Here is a 21,541-nt window from a genome sequence, read left to right as displayed (position 1 = left end):
GTAAGCTGCGCCCTCTACAACTAGATTGAAAAATGACTTGACGTAGAACCGATGGGTCCTGGAAAAACACACTGTTCCCCAATATTCCAAGAAAGAAAGGAAGGAAGGAAGGAAGGAAGGAAGGAAGGAAGGAAGGAAGGAAGGAAAGAAAGAAAGAAAAGCATTTGGAGATTATTGATATTTTTGGACATTTTGGTTGAGGATGTGTCTATATTATAGTTCTTTTCTTTGCACCAAACCCCATGGTTTGTTTTACAGAGGATGAGTAACAACATGCCAAACTGGGTTAGAGGATCGAAAAAAAATTAAGAGCAGAGGGATCTTAGAAAGTTTTGCTGCACATAAGTCAGTGTAGCTTTTTTTTCTGGTTACCATTAGGTGTTAAGCAGTTGGTGACTTTGCACAATTTAAGTACAAGTCGTATGTGAAAATAAGGAAAGAAGCTGGGTCTATGCGTCTTCAGAAAAACGCAAAAATATTTAGGTCTCCTGTAGGCATGGATTTGATTTCTCCAACATTAAAGAAACTTGACAAACATGCCACCTCCCAGAAAGTTTCGTTAAGTAGAGACCTCAGAAACAGTATGTCAGAGACCTGAATGTCTTCCAAAATGAGGCCAGTTCTGCCACAGTGACAGGCCGTGTTCAAGTGATGGCTAGCAACCAGATAAAAGACTAAAGAATTAGGCCAAATGTTGTGCATCTCAAATATGTTCTTGATTTTTTCCCCTTTTCATGGTTTATCTCAATGTCATATAGGACTGCCTAACTTTTTCTCACAGTCAGCAATTTTGCCTACCAATGTGGAGCCCTGTTTGTCCAGCATATGCTACCCTGGCTCCTGAAGGAGACTTCTCTTATTTCCTTTGCGGAGTGTGTACGATTTGGTAAGAACATACTAAGTAGTTTGTGTAAACTCTAAGAAATGTCAGGCTGGCACTTGCTCACTCTCTGCCACTCCTATTTCTAGACAAATGAAAGTGACTGCAGTCTTTTCCTGTTCCTCAAATACACCGCTCTCCTGGCCTCAGGATCTTTTCACCTTCTATTCCTCTGCTTTCTCATTGGCTCTAGATACAGCTGCTCCTGCGGGTCTTAACAAAAACTAGCTGCTCAGAGAGGCCTCCCTGGGCCCATAATTGTTGTTTGTTTCCTTCTTAACACTTATCACAGTCCTGTTTGTGTGTTTATTATTTGTCTCCATCCACTAGAAAGAAAGCATCTGGAGGCACAGACAGGCTCAGTCTTGATCCTAGAAGTATCTCCAGCCCCTAGAACACAGGGGCTCAATAAACGTGTAGTTTATGCTGACTAAACTGTTCACCCAACATACCTGCAACGTGCTGGCAGCAAGAACTGCTATCTGGGCTTATCCCGCCTGGTTTTGTATGAGACACTGGAAGCCCCTATCAGAGATGCTAAAACCTTACTGTATATTAGAATCACCGGGGATTCACTTAAACATTACCTTTGCTTAGACCCTGCCCTGACCTAGGGGTGATGGGTCTCAGGCATCAGTACGTTTTCAAAGATCTTCGTGTAATTACTTGTGCAGCCAAGGTAGAAAAGTACTGCTCTAAGCAACAAAGAACTGAATAATTACCCAATTACCAAGTTCTCACCCTCTAGCTGAATCCTTGCTCTGTCACCTCTGTCTAGGGCAATCCAAAGCATTCTTCAGAGTACTCTTGTGGCTTCCAAAATGCCCGCTTCATTATCACAAAAGGGCAGAATTAGGCACAAGCCAGGTGAAAAATTAACCTCTCAGGAAAGAGACTTGGCATCCAAGTAACCTAGCTTCATCTGTTAGAACGTGCTCTGAAAACCTCAAACTAAAGGGAGAAAGTTCCAGCACACTTCTCTCTTCCTTAGTAAAAAAGAAGTCTTCAACAAGCTCCTTCCATAGAAGTCAGAGACAATGAATGAATCAATCAATCAACCGATTGATCGATCAATCAATTGATCGATCAATCAAAGAATTTGAGCTGCAAAGCAAACATAAAGCAATGGTCCTAGAAGAAAGTAGAGCACAAATTCCATCTTGTTCTCTGGAGGAAACAGGCGAAGTAGTGGGGGGCTCAGAAACACTTATCCATGTCTTTTGTTGTGACAAACTCTAAACTTTAAGGCCTTATTTATAATTGGGACCTCCACTTTTTTTTTTAAGGGTAAAACAATGGTTATTCATGTTTTTCTCAAGCCATGCTATTAATAAACTGCTTTTTCCTTTATTTTTCAAAACCACCACCAGAGATATTAACAAAAACTAGGTTCATGCTGAAACTCAATTGGTTTCCCCTCCAGTTAGAAAAGCTAAGTGGCTGTAGTGAAATGGAGAGGACACAGGATTAGAGGTAGAAATATCCGAGTTACAGTCAGGGCTCTACCACTTGCCAACGGAATAAATGATCAGCAATTTTTCTTGCCTGTGGCATGAGAATCATAACCCCTACGCCTCCTGCCTCACATTGTTGTTGTTTCTTATAATGTTTACAAATAGTACTCTATAGATAATGTTGCAGTGTGCAAATGAAAATTATGGGTGTTCTGTCTATTAGGTGAACTTTTACTAAAGCAAAAATAAAAAATTCCAGTGGTGAGAGTCATTACAAATATTGACCTAGGACATACTATGTGGCTGGCAAAGCGCTGAACAAAAAATTGTGCGTAATCAAGACATGTTTTGTGACACACTCTGAGCATATTCCCACCACTAAGGAAACTGAACTCATTAGACCAGAACAGCAGATAGATCCATAAATGGGGAAAGTGACTTCCTTTGCAGCAGGAGAAACTCAGCTCAGCCACGTGCAGAAATAACATTGAAAAGTCCACTTGTTCATCCCCCAAAGTCTGTTTCCACACCAAGATCGAAAGCCCTTTCATTTCCCACTGAGGTGTCCAGGTCATGGAAGGCACGAATTAAAAAACCCTCTCTCAGTCAAGATTTGGGCAACAAACTTGAATAACTGTGAGTTAACAGCTTTCCATTTAAGGTTTTCAATACATAAGAGGATCTGGAAAGTTGAAAGTTAAAAGCAGTTTTGCAGTTGATGGTGGAACAGGTTAAAACAGGAAGACTCCTGCCTCCTAATTTCTCAAGGCTAGAAGCAACCTTGCAGGCTGTCTGGTTGTGAATAACAGGTATGGGTTAGAATCCTACGTGGTCCAAGTAAGTCTTTAACCTCACCTAGCCTTACTTTCCTTATTTATTAGTAAAATAAACACAAAAATAACTCCTTTTCAGGGTCAATAATCTGAAGCTTAGAGCTGATATACGTAGTCAGCACATATTAGGTTTCAATAAATGATAACTAATTTTAAAAAGTCAGTTGAGTGATTTTCAGAGTTGTTCGAGTATAAAGTTGCAGATCACTGTCAAATGTGGATATAATTTATCAAATCATTTGAACCAGGAAAAGTTTTGTTAGTAGCAAATATGACTACAGTGTACATGAGCAGTGTAACATCACACACACACACAAAAAGAACACATCTGTTCACCAAAACAAAGAAAGAACCCCACCCCCCACGCCAAACAAGCTATTGAACTGGTGAATCTTCCCATAATATCTGTTGGCTACTTGGTGATTTGAGGTCAGGTCTAGCAGCAATTCGAACCAGACAAGCAATTAAAGAACCCAGTGGGCAAATGAAGAAAAGACTATTATTCAGATTAGCTGTAGGCCTCGCAGAGTTTGCAAACCCTTACTAATAACACCAGAGCTGATAAACGAATTCAGTGATTTCGAAATTTTTTTGAAAGCTGGGAAACTCTTTCTTCAAAAAGAATTTTTTTTTTTTTTTGGCAGAAGTTCAAGATCTAAAACACAGAAAAGCAGAAACCCCAAAGGGAAAAAAAAAACACAAAAAAATAAAAAACAGAACAAAGGCCTAGCTGCCTGGGATCCCCTGCCCTGCTCCACCCCCTGGAAGACATCTCTGAAGACTTCCTGCGCTTGGAGGGGTGCATTCTGAAAACCCTTAAGTCCAGCCCCTCATTCTGCACATGAGGAAATTAAACCCCGAGGGACTATGAGACCTACATAAGGTTGCACAGTAAGAATGTGAGAGAACCGAGCTAGGACCTAGGGCTGTTGAGTTCTCAGTTCAGCACTTTCTCCCACTCCCCCAGGACTACTCAGATGTTACTAGTTTTTCCAAAATAACCCACTGGTAACACAGATGAGGCAGAACCTTAGCAAAGGGGTCAACTTGGCAGAGGTCAACTCCCTAAAAAAATGTACCTTCTCAAACCATCAGGCGAGCAGATGTCCCTCCTTTGCCTACCTTTCCTATCATGTTCCATAATGAACCAAATTATCTGTTTATATCAGAAATCATAAATTGGCCCTCACAATTTATCCATCTCGAAGTCATTGCCCACATTTAAACATCGGAAGATTTTGCCTACAAATTTGGATTTCCAGCTGCTGTTGAAAAGTGAGAAATGCTAGCAACATTGAACGTTCATACCCAATTGACAGCAATCCCAGAGATTGTCCCATGCACTCTCCAGTCTGTCACAGTCCCCACCAGTCCCCACCTGCTGGTGTCCATTATTGTCTGTCCCCTGCAAGCATTTGAGTTTGTGACCCAGGGTCTAAAGTTTATGTCTATAGAAGCATTTTCAATAATTGAACTTGAAGAACAAAAGTAAACCTAGGATACAGACATAGGGGACAATCCATTTTCAACAAATGAGGTGAATGTCATCATAAATAATGCTGTTTTCCCGCTCTGATGAATGAAGAAACTTTCCGAGTTTCCTGACTCCTTAACTTCTCTGAGGGCTGTGAAATTAACCCGAACTAACAAAGGCCCAGAAGTGCTTTCTTGTGTGTCTCCATCATCTCCAACACAACTCCAAACACGGGAAGCCACTCAGGAGACACATTATTAAACCACACATCAGCCTGTTTCCTGCACCCCAGGGCACCGCACTCCACGCTACAGTTTAGAGGACCTGGCTGAGAGCTCCAGGATCACCCTCAGGACAGGACAAGAGGGGCACAGCGGGAGACATGAGAGCAATTCTTAAGGAGCAGTTCAGCCCTGCTCTCCAGCAGCAGCCATCCAGGCTCTCATGTCACATTCTTGCTCCCCGCAAATACTTCCTCTTATTCAAGCACCTTACTACCCTCCCTCCTTAAAACTTACAAAACTATTAGATAAACAAACTCGCACAAAGGTTTTAAGAGTTGATAACTGTGTGTTTTTATTTTAGCCTTTGGCCCTAAAAGTGTGTGTTACTGATACTGGAATTTTAGGACTCGTGATCAGTTGGTGAAAAGCATGTTTGGTGATAAAAAAAAGCCTTTACCCTCAAATTATACCACCAGGGAGGAGGTTTATTTCCTTTACCTGCAGGGCCATCCTGAGACCATCTCCCCTCCTTCGGGACTTTGTTCAAATGCTACTTTCTCAGTGAGGCTTTCCCTGACCACATTGAATTAAAATCGTGGCCTCTTCCCTCCATTCCACACTCTCCACTGCATCCCTGCTTCATCTGTCTCCATTATACTTTGCACCATATGATATACTATGTTTTACTTGTTTTTTTCCCTCTACTTTTACTAAAACATAAAAGCTCCACAGGATAAGGATATCTGTCTGTCTACCATATCTTCAGGGCTGTAGCAGTGCCTGGTCCATAGCAGACATTCAATAAAGGTTTGTTAAATAAAGAAACTTGTGCCCAAGCTGCAGGGTGACAATTACTTCAATAATTAACAGATGCAAAGTAGAGCTTCTTGATGATGAAAGTGACGACATTTTAAAGCTGGAAGGGAGCTCAGAAGGTCTGATGTTGTCTTTCCTTTACATATACATGTATGTTTTGGAAGGAACATATACATTTCATTTCCGAAATATTGTCAAGGATGAGATATATTCTTCTTTTTTTCATAGAATAGATGTAGGGTAGCCCATCTGGGGAGCAGGATGCTGAATAAGGTGACTTTTTTTTCAAACTGTTACAGTATAACCACATCATATGCAAGGTGTGTGGTATGTGGTATGGTGCTGTGTGTGAGTGTGTGTGTGTGGGGGGGGGTGGCTGGGTGGTGTGGGTGGTGTGGCAGTTGTATCTTTAACTAGATTATGAACCTTTCTTCTTTTCCTCTGAGCTAACAATGATGGAGTGCAGTTCTTTATCTGGGTGTGTGTGTGTGTGTGTGTGTGTGTGTGTGTGTATGTGCGTGTAGTGTGACTGCTGCATCTTTAGATTCAAAACCTTTCTCCTTTTCCTCTGAGCTAACAACGATGGAGCTCAGTTTTTTTAATAAAAAAAATGTGTCCTCATAAATCCATGCCATAACACCTACACAGAGGCTGTTCCTGGCTACTTAACTCTGTGGCACTACCTTCCAGCTGTCCTTTGAGAAATAGCTGTTTATTGTTTTTTGTTGTTGGTAGTGGTATTTATACCTTTTTACTATGGTTCTTTAAATTCCTCAGACAGCACACTTAGGAAACTTCGATTTATTTCCCAAATACAAACATTAGGAAGCCTGAACTTCTAGTTTAAGGGTTCTACCCTGGCACCAAGGTCAGAACACACATTGCCTAATGGATCCCAGACAGCTCAGATTCAGGGGTGCCAACAGAGGCGCTATTTGTATTGAAGTAACTGGCCAGAGTGCTGAGCAGAGGTGGGCACAGGAGAACACAGAGAAACAGACCGTGTCAGCACAAGAAAAGAACCTCTTCAGAAAAGTTCTCATCACCATCACCATCGTGACCAGAGATACCACCAAGAAAAATTTTAAGACCCAGAGAATGTAAGATTAGGAGACCAACCCCCAGATTAAAGGAGTGAGAACAGAAGTAAGAAATGACCCACCTTCTAAGTACCTGAACTTATGAAACTTACTGCACATAAACTCATAGTAGAATCTCAATTCCGGTCTCCCTTAAAAGGTGCAAACTATCCTATCAAATAACATACATACAAGGTTATTCATTGCAGCGCTGTCACTAACGACAAAAGTTGGAAACGACCTAAGTGACCATCTTGGAGGCCTGGTTAATCAAATAATGGAACACCCATACAACAGAATACAATAAAATCATTTTTTTTAAAAGAAATGAGAGTATTATTTATGACCTAAATTAGAATTATTTCAAATGAGAAAACCAATGTGTGAAATAATAGAGTATTTTACCGTGAGGGGAAAATGGCAAAACAAGCATACACACACACACAACTATATTTTCTTGTACACATATGAAATATCTCTGGAAGGGAACGTAAGAAACTGAATCACTGGCTTCTTCTAGGAAAGGCCACTGGATAATGGGCGACAAGGTTTGGGGGAGACTCCTCACTGTGTATATATATCTTTTGGAATTTTGAACCCAACAAATGTAATTCCTACTCAAATAAATAAAATTAGCATTTTAAAGAGAAACAAAATTAAATAAGATTTAAAAAAATTAATTAAGCCCTTTTTTATTTAAGGGGTATAGAAAAGAGAGTTCATTGTAACATTCTTGTACCATTTCTGTACTTTTGATTTTTTTTTTCTTTCAAAATAAGATTAAAAAAGGAAAGAAAGAAAAAGAACGCTGCTCTGGGCTAATGAGTTGGACGTCTCCAGTAGAGGCTGTCAAGGAAGTGGGAAGTACAAAGACAATTTCCTTGCTTCAGGTGAAGTATAACTTACACTGGCCTGTGAACTGAGGGTGAGTGGAAATCCTTTCTTTGCTGCCATCATGCAATGGGTTTTCGACATTGGCATTGCAGTTTCTGACTGTGCTATCAGAATCAGACACAACCTTCTCTAAAGAAAACAGCCAACTCTCCCTGTGTTGGTTAAATACACGGGGAGGAGAAAATGTCAGATGACACTTTTCTTCCGGGCTTTGGTAACAGAGCAGATAAGATGCCAAACATGACAGAAAGGACTTCAAAGCAGGCAAGGCTCAGATTTTGGAAAAATTCTCTTGGCCAACCCTGGGAAGAGGAGCAGCCCCTAGAGGACTCATACCAAACAAAGTATTTCCTCTGTGTGGGCTTAGCAAGAGTCCAAGTGCGAGGAGGTCGGTTGTTTATAATGAAAGGGTGAGTTAGGGAGAGGTGTGCAATGTGGATAAGAGTCGGTCAGCGGTGTTTCAGTCCTGACTCTGCCTCAACCCTCACTGTCTGATCTTCATGTTCTAAGCCTGAGTAGCCTCCTCTAAAAACTGGAATCATAATTGCTGCCTCACCTACCTTCCTGGGCTGCAGTGAGGACCAAAAGACAAAAATCTTTAAAACTGTAAGGTACTAGAGATGACTGTTAGGTTAATAATTACAAGGCTCATTACCTTCTGGTGATAATTACAAAGTTTTCAGAGGGGCCACTGTGATCTTTAGGATCAGACATGGCAGAACTTTCAACCCTTCAACTGTTTTGGGACCCAGGGCAAGACCCCTGACCTCTCTGAGCCTCAGTTTCCTTGCTGCAAAATGGGGTTAAAGCCACTTACTAAACAAGGTGCCTACGAGAATTAAATGGAACAACCTATATGAAATGCTGGGCCCAGACCTCAAAGGGTAAGTTCGCCTTTTCTGTATCTTGCACAATGAATCGTGGTCTCAATCAAGGAACACGCACTTCATTTGTACATTTGCTTCATGTACAAATTGCTCAAACTCTCTGTATTATCTGCTCAATTTTTCTGTAAATCTAAAACTGCTCTAAAAAAAACAGGCTATTAAGAAATATTTAGAGTATAGAGTATCGTGATTGAGTAAGGGGGCTCTGGAGCCAAACCACTTGGGTTTGAATCACCGTTCTGCCACTGACTAGCTGGATGACCTAGGGAAATTATGTAACATCTCTCTGTACTGCAGTGTCCTCATCTGTAAGAAGAATGTATATTCTTGCTACTAATATCAGACAATGACGATTGTTATTGGACATTGTACTCATGGGAAGACAGAAGACAAGAGAATTTAAGCAAAGTACCCTGAAATCACCTCCCATTATCTTAAATGTAGAGAAAGTTAGGCCCAATGAGGTTAAGTAACTCCACCACAGCCACTCAGCTAGTTAGTGAGAGAGGACTAGGGAAGACCAGCCAGGACTAATGCGAATGTTCCAGATTGTGAGCCAGTGTTTTTCTACCACCCATGCTGTGAGACCAGAACGAAACCTGAACACTGAAGTGTCCCCAAGCACCAGAGTAGATTCCAGAAGTCAGCTGGAATTGGCAAAATAATTTTGCACATGCCTGACCTCCACCCTCTTCCTACATCCCATTGCTTATGGCGCTGGCCTTGCCTGGACTACATGTGGGTCTTCCTGCAAATTTCAGATTTGGAGTTCGCGGTGGAGACGACACGGCAATGCCACATCCCTCCCCACCACCACCCCCACAAGCCACTTGCATTTCTTTTGTGCTTGAGAATCTTAAACAAGAACCAGGATTGAGTCTCTCAGAGCAGCACCTGTAAAGGGGCAGATACAGGTTGGGTGGGGCCTGACATGTACACAACACTGAGCCTTTCTTTAGGAAAGGAATACCTGAATTCAAAATGAGCTCCCTGGCCTTGGAAGGGATGCATGCAAATGAAGGGCTCAGAAGTTTAAGCCTAATCAGCTTCCAGGTAAATCCAGCTCTGCTCCTCTAGTTACCTAATTTCCTTCTACCCTCAGCCTCTTCCTTCCTTCCTTCTTCCCTTCTTCCTCCCTGCCATCCCTCTCACTTGTGCTAACCCTGCCATCTAGCACCCACTATGCACCCAGCAGTTAACTTCATAAGTTTATATTCTGGTTTAAAAATTGGACTTTACCTCACTCTGCAGATTTTTACCCAAATTATGATAAATGCACCGCTTTTCTAGCTATCAGGGAATAAAAGGATGTACCACTAACCTGTGGGTGGTACGTAAACATGCTGTGTGGGGCTGCTTGTCAGGCCTGGTAGACCATGATGTAGCCAGAGGCTACAGTTTTCTCTTTACATTTATAAACACACCCAGAGGCAAGTGCCTCCTATGTTTGGGACATTCCACTAATAAAATAATCCCCTCAAAGGGGGGAGGGGGGTAGGATTTAACAATCTAGAGAAAAGAACATCATATAGTCACGCATAATTATACATAATTAACACACGACTTTTACACACATCATCTGATTGAATGCTCACATCACCTGATGTAGGGTGGTTTTATTAAAATTCCCATGTGACAGATTGAGGCCTACAGTTACTTGCCAAGGTCCCAGACCCACTAACTGATAAAGCCAAGCTTTGAAGCATGTCGCCTAGCTCAGAGCCGTCTAATTCAACGGGGATTGTGATCTCCAATTAATATCTCTGTTTACAGGCTTGAAGCCCAACGATGTGGCTGCAAGTTTGATTTTGAACACTTCCCTTTCAATTCCCTTTCCCACAGCACTCCCCGTTATCCTCACATCCAGAGGACACAGAGACTGCACAGGCAGCCACTGCACAAAGAACCCATAAACAGAGTAAGAAGAGGCCATTTCGTGGACACGATGGAGATGGGAACTTGTTCCTTGCGGGGGGGGGGGGGGGGGGGGGGGGGCGGGGGGGGGGCGAAGTTTCCTAGGCTGGGATTACCCAGATGAGCCATGGTTTGCACGGTTTCTCACCTCTCCCTTCCCCCTGGGCAGCAGTATCACCCAGCGCTGGAGCCAGCACTGCATCTGTCCTTCAGAGCTGTCCCCAGCAGCCCGCTCAGTCAGGCCCTGGCACCCAGCCACTGCGCCCAGAGCGGGAGGGGGGAAACGCGTGTCTCCCAGTGGCTGTCAGCTTTCCCAGCTGACTCAACTCACCACCCCGTCCTCCCCCGCCCCCGCACGCAGCCTCCAGCCTCCTAACTTTCCATTTCCAGGCCTGCCCCGCGTTCTCATTCTCGGAAGGGGAGCACCCCCTCCCACTGCCCACGGTGCCTCGTCTGCCGCCTGGGGCTGCCAGCACTGCCACTTGGGCACCATGCCCACTGGCCTGGCCAGTCCTCGCTCAGGACAATTCAAATCGGCTGTAATGGAGAGTTCGAAATATAGGTCAAGGTGCTCTCAGAAGGGCCCAGGGGAGGATCACCTGACCGGGAGGTGGGTGACTCAGCAGGAAGGGAAGGGGTGGGAGCCCGGAATCTCCTAGCCTGCAGGGCCTATGGGAGGAGGTCAAGTTGTCTCCATCTGGCTGACTGGCAGGGGAAGAAGCTGCTGGAGACGGAAGGATAAACTGACCTCTGGTGACCTATCTGAGGTGGAATGGAAATCCACTCCACTGTGGGCTGTCACCTTGGGGAAAGCTGAAGCCACGCCCAGGTCAAACTGTCTCCCTGGCTGCAGAGACCTAATTAGCTGCCTCCCCTGCCACAGGGGGAAATCAGATGAACAGAAGGATCATCTCTCCCTCCACCCAGGCCCCCCAAAAGAACCCAAAGCCACTGGTGTATCATCCAAAGGCAGCCATCCCTAGTAGAGGCAATTCGGTTTTCCCCCCAATTAATTTTGAATATGAAAATTACTAACCCATTTTATTTTACATCTCTGCACCGCAGGGGCCTCCTGTCAAGGGTGCGGCAATGGCTGTAGTTGCTGGAACAGCAGCTGCTCTGTCTGAGCCTCACTTCCTCTGGCTCCAGCTGCAGGTTCCTCCAGGCCAAGCGGGGAGTTTCCTGAACCTCGGGGCTTTGGCCCTGGCTAACAGGTCACCCTCACCCCCAGCTGCTCACCACCCTCTGTGAGTAGCTGAGTAGCGCTTCTGGGACTCCCTGGTTCCATGAGTCAGAGCCAGGCTGGAGACAGACAAGCAGGCTTCCTTTATTAAATCAGCCTCCTGCCCTATACACCACAGAGGGAAGCTATAATTACTCCTTTGGCCCGGCTCTGAGAACAGAGCCAGACGCTTGACTAGGAGAAATGGTTCCCGAGTCCTGCCTAAAGGACTCAGTTTGAAAATACAAATAACGGCCAGGGGTTCAGAGTGGTTCGACATATGTCAGATGCTTTGCATACGTAATGGGGGGTATGGAACCTGGACACTGATGTAGATTCTAGAAAAACTGCTATGTTAAGGCTGCCAGGAGTGTTTTGTTTTGCTTTGCTTTGTTTTGTTTTATTTAGTTTTGTTTTGAAATGCCTCCTGCCTCATTGCTAATCTTATCTAACGCAGGCTGCTCATTGCTGATGTTGGTTTTTAAGAGATAAAGGAAATGGCAACAAAACACTGTTTTGGATCTTCAGGACTGTTTTATCCTCTAGGCCTAAAGACACAAAATCTCAGGTATACAGAAATGTTTGGAACCTGAAACCTAAAAAAAAAATTGTTGATCCAAAATGAAAAATAAAACTGCAAAATTAAAATAATATAGTCAATAATCTTCGTTAACTGTTTGATTTAGTATTCATTGGTTCATTTCTTTCCTTCCTTCCTTCCTTCCTTCCTTTCTTCCTTCTTTCCTTCCTTCCTTCCTTCCTTCCTTCCTTCCTTCCTCCCTCCCATCCTCCTCCCCTCCTTTTCTCCCTCTTTCCCTTCCTGGATACATAAATATATATTTATTCCATTAACTCAACAAGTGTTTGTTGAGCTGCTACTTCGTGCCAGGCACAATTTGAGGCACTAGGGATAAACCAATTAAAGATACAGACAGAACTAAGCAGACAAGTATTCCTGTCCCTCTGGGTAAATAATAGACACAATAATAAGTAAATTATATGGTATGTTAGAGATAATAAGTGTGATTGATAAGAGAGAAAACAAAGCAGACTTAAGGGAATTGTTGGTAAAGGCGGAATTCATAAACATCTTGCAACATTTGAGAACAATTTGTAGGTTAGATCTCAAGTCTGCATAACAATTGCTGAGAAATCTTATAACCAATCATAAATGAAATGAGTTACATTTGACAAGAGCAAAATTATAAAAATATTTAAGCTTTGTTTACAGCCAAAATGTGGGTGCATTTTAAACATACTTGACAGGAGATAAAAAGTAAAAGTGCCATAGCATTTGACCCTACCCCTGGTTATAGGTAGGTAAAGGCATTTCATTCAAGTATTTATTAGACACCTAAAATGGAGTGGTTAAGACTTGGGTGTCAGATGCCAGGGTTCAGATCCTGGCTCCATCACTTACTATTTGTGTGATTCTGGGCAAGATACCTAATTTCAGTTCCCCATCTTTTATGTGGGTGTCATGTAGGGGGTAATATGCCTTACAGGGTTTCTGGAATAATTAAATGAGCTAATAAAAGTCAAGGTGTTAGCATAGCACCTGCCACTTAGGAAGCATTCAATAACTGTTATCTGTTATTACTGTTGTTATGATGACAGTGATGATAACAATGAGGTATTAAGCACTTTTTCGGTCCTGGGGACCAGGACACACATTGACAGTGCTGAACAGGACAATGGCACAGTCCCAACTGGCAGAGGCTTTGTAAGCATCCTGTGCTTCATTAAATCCTCACGGCCCCCTTGTGGGGTGATCCCCACTGCATCGGTGACCCCTGTAAAACATACTTGGATAGCCAACAAAAAGGAACAGAGCACAATGAGGCACCACTTAATAACCGTTCGGTGGGAAAATTTTAAGAAGTCAAGTGTTGGAGACGATGTAGGTCAGTCAATAGGACCTGGATATGTTCGTTGTCGGTGAGATTATAAATTGTTTTGTTCGTGTTGATTTCCAGGTGACATGTGCAAGTGTTCAGCTCAGCACATTCAAAGTGGTGGAAAGCTGGTCACATCTCAAAGGTTCATTGATAGGAAAATAAATAAATACTTGTGGAACATAACAGAGAGGGCTGTAATAGTGAAAACAAATGGACCACAACTCTATGCTACATATGGATGAATTTTACCGTTATAATATTATGAGAAAAAAGTCAATTCCAGAAGGGTGTGTACAGCAGGATATTCTCTTAAGTAAGGTAAAAACAACAAAATCTAAACAAGATGTCTTTTAGAAAAATATATTAAGTACAATTATTTTTAGAAAAGCAAAGGAATGGAAAACTGAAGATGCAGGATGGAGTGAGGGAGGCGGTTATAGGACGAGCAGGACCACATAGGAAGAATCAAGTGGTGGGTTCCCAGGTGTGTACTGTATTATACATAAATAAGGAAACAGATAAACGAAAAATAACCAGATGCTTGTTGTGTAAGGTCCAGCTGAAGAGGAAAGAATGTCATGAATCAAAGGTTATGAACAATCCTATGTACGTGGATTCAATTAAAAACAAAACTCTCCTTGTGGGACTGTTATGAAACACACCTCGGAAGGGTGGATACAGGACGCTGCAGAAGTTAGGGCCGTGTGTGTTTCCAGGAAGATTAGGCCAAGTGGACCTTGGAAGTGGAAACCCTTTCATCGGTGACACGCTGCTGTGCAGGTTTCGGACCTGCAGTCAGAAGGTGGTGTGAGTTGTCCCTGGGATGGCTGGGGTCAGGACAGGTTTGTGGTGGAGCACTGGTCAGCTCCTGGGTCTCTGTGTGCAGTGGCTGGTCCTCAGTGCCCTCTTCCTGGGGTCTTGGCCAGGCCTGCCAATGCCACTTCCCCTAGGACAGACTTCCACTTCCTGCGTGTGGTGTTCTCAGACAGGCCCAACCTGTCTATAAATTGTTAGCCCTAAGTAGCGGGATGCTGGAGGGTGCAGAGAACCCCCATCCAGCTGGAGTTCTGGGAGCTACCCAGAGAAGAAGTCTGGTGACTGAGTCCATAACCCCGGCCATCCTCGCTCCTGCTGTGGGGAGTCCAGGGGGAGCCCAGGGGCAAGGCTGCCATGGCCAGGGCCCATGGGCCACCGGCTGGAGCAAACACTACTTCAATGAAAAACATCTTCTTGAGGCCCCCGTGGCTGGCACCAGGCAGGGGAACACTTGGTTAAAGCCCAGCAGAAATAACTGGGACTCTCAAGGGCCCACGAAGGGTGGTCTCACCTCTCTGTGCTCCTGCTATAGGGTCAGGGCTTTCAGGACTACGGGAGCTGCTTACCTGGCCCCCACCCTCCATGCCTCAGAACAATCATTAGTGCCTCCAGAAACTGGAGTCAAGAAAGACCCCAGATCAGATTGTAGCTGGGCACTTTTTAGGTGGCCCATTAGCTTAATTCTCTAAACCTCAGCTTTCTGTCTATACGATGGGGACAATCATATTGCCCATGCTTGACTCAAAGGCATTCGGGAGGAAGGACCACATGACATGATGGGGAACCAAAGTGCGTATCAAACAGAAAGGTGCAATACATGCGTACTAGAATATAAGCCCCCTGAGACCTGAGCCATGTTTGATGCCATCACTGCTGTACTCCCAGGATCAAGACGGTGCCGGCTCCTAGTAGGTGCTCAATAAAAATACTTCTTGAACTAATGGAGCGTTACAGATTAAAAATAATGATGATGACAATTACTAACATTAATTGCCTCTTGACTATGTGCCAGGCACAGTGCTAGAAACTTTACGTAGATAATTCCATTTAAGCTTCACAACAACCGAGTGAAGGAGGTACTAGTTGTCCCCATTCTGCAGGTGAGTTCGTGTGATTCAGGGAACTCAGTGATTTTTCCAGGGCCACACAGCTAGCGGAATAGCTTGTTACCCAAGTGACATGAATCGGCGGGTTCAGAGGGGCTCGCCATCTGAAAGCAGAACACGGCGGGGGGGGGGGGGGGCTTAGTGCCTTAGAAGCCACCGTGAGAATCAGTGGATTTTGACACTCTTCACTCTTCAAGACTCCAATGTTAAAGTATGGATGCCTCTGGACAACAGTTAAGCTAAGTTTCTAATCGGAATAACCTGGTTTAGCTGTTTGCTTCCTAAGGGTGGACAGTAGGGTTCTTTTGCAGGGACGGGATTTTGGGGGGTGGGGGTGCCTGGGTGAGGGGGGGTGCTCGTGACAGACAGGGGTGTTACTAGGAAGGCAGCTGAGAATATACCCAAGAGGCATGTTGATTATTTTGTTGAGAACTGGCTGAGGACTTCAGGAGGGCAAAAGGGCGTTTGGGCCTTCAAATCGCCTTCATGGGGGGTGGGGGAAGCGGAAGAGTGGCTGTTTAGGAGCAGCTGAAGGCCCCTGGGAAAGAGCTATATGACAAGAGAGTACCCCTCCCAGAGAAGGTAACCCTCGTAGTACTGGGGAGTTATCAAAGGGAGCAAGCTTTAATCTTTATGATAAAAACATATTCAGACATTACTTGTGCAGTTAAAAATATACTTCAATAAATGAAAAACTACGTGAAGCGGGGGTGGGGGAAGGTTGAGCAAAGGTCATGGGTTGGACTCTCCAAAGCAACACAGCTTCCAAGGCTGCACAGCCTGCGCCAGGCTGTAGCTCTCCAGGGCTTGGCTGATTCACTGGAGATGAACACGGCCCCTAGGCTTCCCGGGGCATGCCGGCCAACGAGCCTGATCCACAGCTGGGGGGAGTACTTGCCTTTGCAGCTGGCAGCATCTCCCTGCCTCTGAGCTTCCTCAGGAGAGACTCATTATGCAGTTTGGTCACATGCCCTATGCATTTTAATGAATGAGTCAGGGGACAGACTCAATTTGAAAGAGGAATTGCAGCTCTCAGGCTGGGTGAAGGGCTCTCAAGGGATGCTCTCACAGCTTGGATATTACAAGAAAAGGAAAGAAGGAAGCTGTTTCCATTTAGAAAAAAGAAGGGAAGGTCTGGAGAAGGAAGGTCAAAAGGAAGGAAGGAAGGAAGGAAAGAAGGAAGGAAGGAAGAAAAGAAGGAGAGAAAGAAGGAAAGAGAGGAAGGGAGGAAAGAAGCGAGAGGAAGGGAGGAAGGAAGAGAAAGGTGAAGAAAGGTCTAGAGTTTAGAACAGATGCAGCCTGCCAGACACTCCCTTGCTCCTTTGCTCACCACTTACTTACTGCAAACACTGAGTGTTTTTTAAGTGCCAGGCACTATACTTACAAGACAAATGAAGCATGGGACTTACAAGACAAATGAGAGGAGTTTGTATAGAACCAAATCAGTTTGGTTACATTAGAGTAACTACAATAAGGGTGGAATTTGGGAGGTGGGGAGGGCCAAAGGAGGTGGTGCTGATTCCTTCCTGTGAGTACACCCACAGGAAAGGGGGAGACGCCCCACTGATGGTCAAAGGGCTGTCATCTCTCAAGCATGTCCCACACACTAGACATGGGGTGAGTGTTCCACAGTTGGTCTCTCATTGAATCCTGGCAATAATCCCATGAGGGCAGATCCTGTTACTGTCACATTTTTCACAGATAAGGAAACTGAAGCAGAGAGAGCAACTCGCCCAAGGTCACCCAGGGATTTGAACTCAGGGCTGTCTGACTCCAGAGCTCTTGGCAGCTCGGTTTGGTGCTGTCAGCCAAGCACTGGATGATGGGGAATGCTGGGGAAGGCCTTTCCCTTCCCAGGCTCCCTTCCAAGAACACTCTGAACCCCCAGGAGGAAGAGGTTGGTATGAATCCAGATGTAGTCAGCGCCAACCAGCCTGGGAGCGGATCTGAAACCTCACTGAGGGGGGCCGTGTGAGCCGGAGAGCCCAAGGGCAGCGGGGAGAGGAAGAAAGCTCAGCCTCACCGCGGTCAGTTGGGGCAGCATGCCTGTTTCCAGCCTCCACACCACAAAACACAGGGTAGCAGATGCTCAGCAAAGGCGTGTGTAGGAGTGAGACTTACCCTCAGATGGTAGGCGGGCAGGCAGTGTCACTGAATTACTCAACAAAGCCACCTTGGCTTTGAACTTTGAGCCAGGCTTTGCTGGAACAAGGCATGGGGAGATTGGAGGGGTGGCACCCACCACTGTGGAGAGGTCTGCCATCCCCCTGCCCCCAAGGAGAAGAGCACAACCTGGGAAGAAGCCAAGAACTGAAAAGCCACTGCACACCCACATTCTCACAAATTTTTACAGCTGGAGAAAAAGGGAAATACACAAGCACAGCAGGACTCGGGGAGCCTGGGCTTCGTGCTGGAGAGAAAAGCAAGGCCACCTGCCATGAACCTGGACTGTACACAGAGACAGCCAGCTTTCACTGAGCGATTACTACATGCCAGGGCTGTCACACACATTATCCCTTTGAATCCCCACTGCCCGCTTGTGGGGGAGCCACTGTGATTTTGCCCATTTTACTCCAGAAGAGGCAGCTCTAACTTGCCAAGGTCACATGTTTTCCCTGCTTCTGGTTTCCGTGAGGAGGGACTTTCCCTAAACACACTTTTTGTCTTTACTCTCACTGCCCATGGCAATGGAATGACTTATCTGACCGGAAGCCATGGGAAAGCTATCCACAGGGATCTGCTCTGCTCCATCCTCCTTCCAGGCTCAGTCAGGAAGCCAAGTTTGTTCTCACACTGGGCAACCTCCTCCACGCTAGCTTCAGTGATAATTAAGGTGGTACTTTGGCTCTCTGCCATTCCTTTGTCTTTTTATCAGTGTGTTCAGAACTTGGATGCGGAAGAGGGGCGCTGTTTTTTGGAATGCTCTTCGGAGATCCAACACTCCGACTTAGGAGAATCCTGAGACCTCTGGCCAAACCACCCCCACTTGACCCGGAGATTCTGCCCTCCCTCTCCATCTTGGCAAGGGACACTCTTGGCTCCAGGACCAGTCTCCCTTGGGAGAAATCAGCCATGCAATGAGCACTGCCTCCTCCCCCTTTTTCATAAACTGGCATATTTTTCTGGGACAAGGACAGTGTTAGAATTGAGTTGAATTGTAGGACACCCAACGGGTGTTGCAGAGAATTCCTTGGCGGTATAACACGCCACTCCACCACTCCCTCCAACCCATGTTGGAAATAGGGTATAGAATTTTTCTTTTTACCGCCCCTGGACTTTTCCCCTTAACGTAGCCCCCAAATTCCCTTTCTGGTCAAAGGCATCTTAGGTTGGCATTTCTGTCCCTTGCTACCAAGAGAATCCTAAGGGATACAGCATTACCTCCCTCATTTAACCTTTCTAATAACTCTGAGCTTAAAACTGTACCCCCACCCCCCAAAACACACACTTTATAGATGAGGCAGAGAAGCTACGGGATATAAGTAGTGGAGGTGGAATTCAAGCCACTCCCCAAGGACTCAGGCACACACCTGAGAGGTTCATGCACAAAGCTCATCGCCCACTTCAGCCAGCGGCAGAGACCCTGCTGGAAGTGGAAAGCCCTGACTCTCCTGCAGCCAGTGGATGAGGGAGGACAGCATTCACTGGTGTTTTCTGCCCCCGGGGCGGGGGAGGGGCCTCTTCCTGGAAAACTGTAAATACCAATACGAGGAGGAGCTCCGTCAATTCTTAAAGGGCTGAAGCTTAATGTCAAGAGCCTGGAGGGTTCGAAATGGTCCAACATCTTCTCATTTCCAAGGACTGGTGTTGCAATGTCCACCTGTTAAAGAGTTCCACTCTTTTTTCTGAAGATACTGGGCCCTGGTAAAATGCAAGTACGTCTCAGGCCTCCCAGGCCTTACAACCTGAGCTGTGATCGATCGATCCTGACAGTTTTGTAGGAATCATGATTTTGAGAGGGTTCTAGGGTACCAGCTGCATTGTGGGATGGTAGGTGTGGCACTCTGGAAAGGGAACAGGGACATCTGAGGACGGGATAAGTTTCATTTGGTTGGATGAGCAAGTCAGCCCTATCCATTTAAAAGTGGGATAAAACAATAGGATTATCTGGGATTTGCTTCAACATAAGGTGGGGTGGGGGATAGTGGGTGGAGATAAGAGGAAGTAAGACTGGCCATGCGTTGATGGTGGCTGAAGCTAGGCTCTGAGTGCATGAGGGTTTGCCCTGTCTACTTGAGCATATGTTTGAAATTTCCCATAGTGATTTTTAAACGTATGATGAATAATTTAAAACACATGTTTTGTGCTTTATTCACTGCAAAGCCCTTCACACTTATCTTGTATGCACGTCACAATTTTCCCCCGCAGTTTGAAGATGGTGAAACCGAGGCTCAGAGAGGCTGTCCTTCAGACCAGGTGGAATTGAGAGTTGAACCTGGGTCTTCCAACTCCTGTATTCCAAGGTGAGCCTGGGGCAGGGGGCGGCAGAGGCAGGGATGGGAACCAGGTGAACCCGTCCTGGGCACTTGTGTAAGACTGGGCCACAGACCCAGCAGGGCCTCAGGGAGTCAGTGAGTGCACAGTGGAAAGCTCCCAGCCACCGATTTCACGTGCTCCTTGGTAGTTAAGAAAACACTGAGTGAAGCTCAGCAGGCTCTGGACCCTTTCATGGGCATCCTGAGAACTGTTGTCTGAACATGTGGGTCTGATAAAGGGAGACCCACGTGAGCTGCCCTGCCCCCTTTCCCGTAACTATTTCCTCCCTACCCTTGAAGCTCTGTGCGTGTGGCTGTTTTCTTTCCTCCCCAACATATGGATTCCCAGCTCCTATTTCAAACTCCAATGCTCCTCTGCTATAAACTCCCCAAAGCTCTCCATTTCCTTTTTCCATTGCTCATTCTTTCCTAAAGTGCATGAAAAAGCCTCTCTTAGCTCTGTTCCAATTTCCTTGTTTATGAAAGAAGGGCAAGGAGAACAGTGATTTCAGTGATCAAGGTTAAGTGAGGCCCAATACCTTCATCAGGAGAACACACCTCAAGAAACTGGGAGATCAAAGCCTACCAGGTACGAGAACAAATCAGGAAAGCCCTGACTCCCCTACCCCCACACCCCAAATACTCATCCTGCAGGAAGCCTGACACAGGGCCATCTGCTCCCTTTAGCTGGCAGAAATGTCCTTTTTGAAAGTCACTAATGGAATTGAAAAAAGGAAAGTCACGGGCATGATTCCCAGAAGGTTACTGCTGAAGTGGGAGTGTCTTATCTGGAAAGGGAGAAACAGGTCCCTGCCTGCTCCTTAGCCAAGGGCCCTTTATTTCTTCATGGTAATGATAACTTACCCCTTAAAGGCAGAAAGAGCCCAGTCCTAGGCTCTGAAACACTAGACAAATCAGCATCAACTGGGGGCAGGAAGGAAAGGTGGTTTATTGCATCATCTAGGGTCCAGGGCACAGGAGGTCCTCACCCAGGCAGAGGTCACAGACCTTCAGGTGCCTTCAGGGGCCCAGCAGGAAACATAAATGACCCCACGTGGGTCGGGTGGGGGTGGGGCAAGGGTGGGGGTAAGATGACAAAAGGCAGCTGACCTTGGTAGCCTGGGGGAGCAAAGGGTGGTAGCCGTGGGAACTGGGGACAACAAGTCCTCTCTGAAAGGACAGCAGCTCCTCACCACTGGCTGGTTACTGTCGTGGAAAAATGTGACCCCTGTGCTGCCAGAGCGCCCGTTTTTTTCCAAAGAAGTGGAGATCCAGATTTTACGTGAAGTCTCCCAATTTGGCAGTGGGTTTAAATGAACAGTATCGCAAAAACCCATGTTACGAGCTCAATAAAATCTGTCTGGCAGTCTGAGTTCACCTGAGCACCCCCGTTTGCAACCCCGACCGAGGAAGTGGGTCCCCTCCATCTGCAGTGTGGCAGGCAGCGCCAGGAGAACAGGCCAGAGGTCAGATGGAGCCACAGTGTGAAAGCCCTAGCAGGAGGAAGGTGTGCTTGTAGTTCCCAGGCTCATAAAACACTTTCAGGCCGCTGTCAAGCTCTAGCTGTCA

General features: G+C 45.6%; 1 long non-coding RNA gene across 1 annotated transcript; it reads left to right on the top strand.

The window, feature by feature from the left end:
- The first annotated feature begins 10,856 nt into the window (after window positions 1-10,856).
- LOC117034393 (uncharacterized) lies at window positions 10,857-12,308 on the top strand. The gene is made up of 3 exons (XR_004425082.1): window positions 10,857-11,023; window positions 11,521-11,702; window positions 12,135-12,308. It is a non-coding gene; the product is annotated as an uncharacterized LOC117034393 (long non-coding RNA).
- Window positions 12,309-21,541: the final 9,233 nt, after the last annotated feature.

The sequence above is a fragment of the Rhinolophus ferrumequinum genome, chromosome 15 (assembly GCF_004115265.2).
Source record: "Rhinolophus ferrumequinum isolate MPI-CBG mRhiFer1 chromosome 15, mRhiFer1_v1.p, whole genome shotgun sequence".
NCBI classification, from domain to species: Eukaryota; Metazoa; Chordata; class Mammalia; order Chiroptera; family Rhinolophidae; genus Rhinolophus; species Rhinolophus ferrumequinum.
The sequence above is the reverse complement of the archived record's forward strand: the minus strand, read 5'-3'. Positions and strand labels throughout refer to the sequence as shown.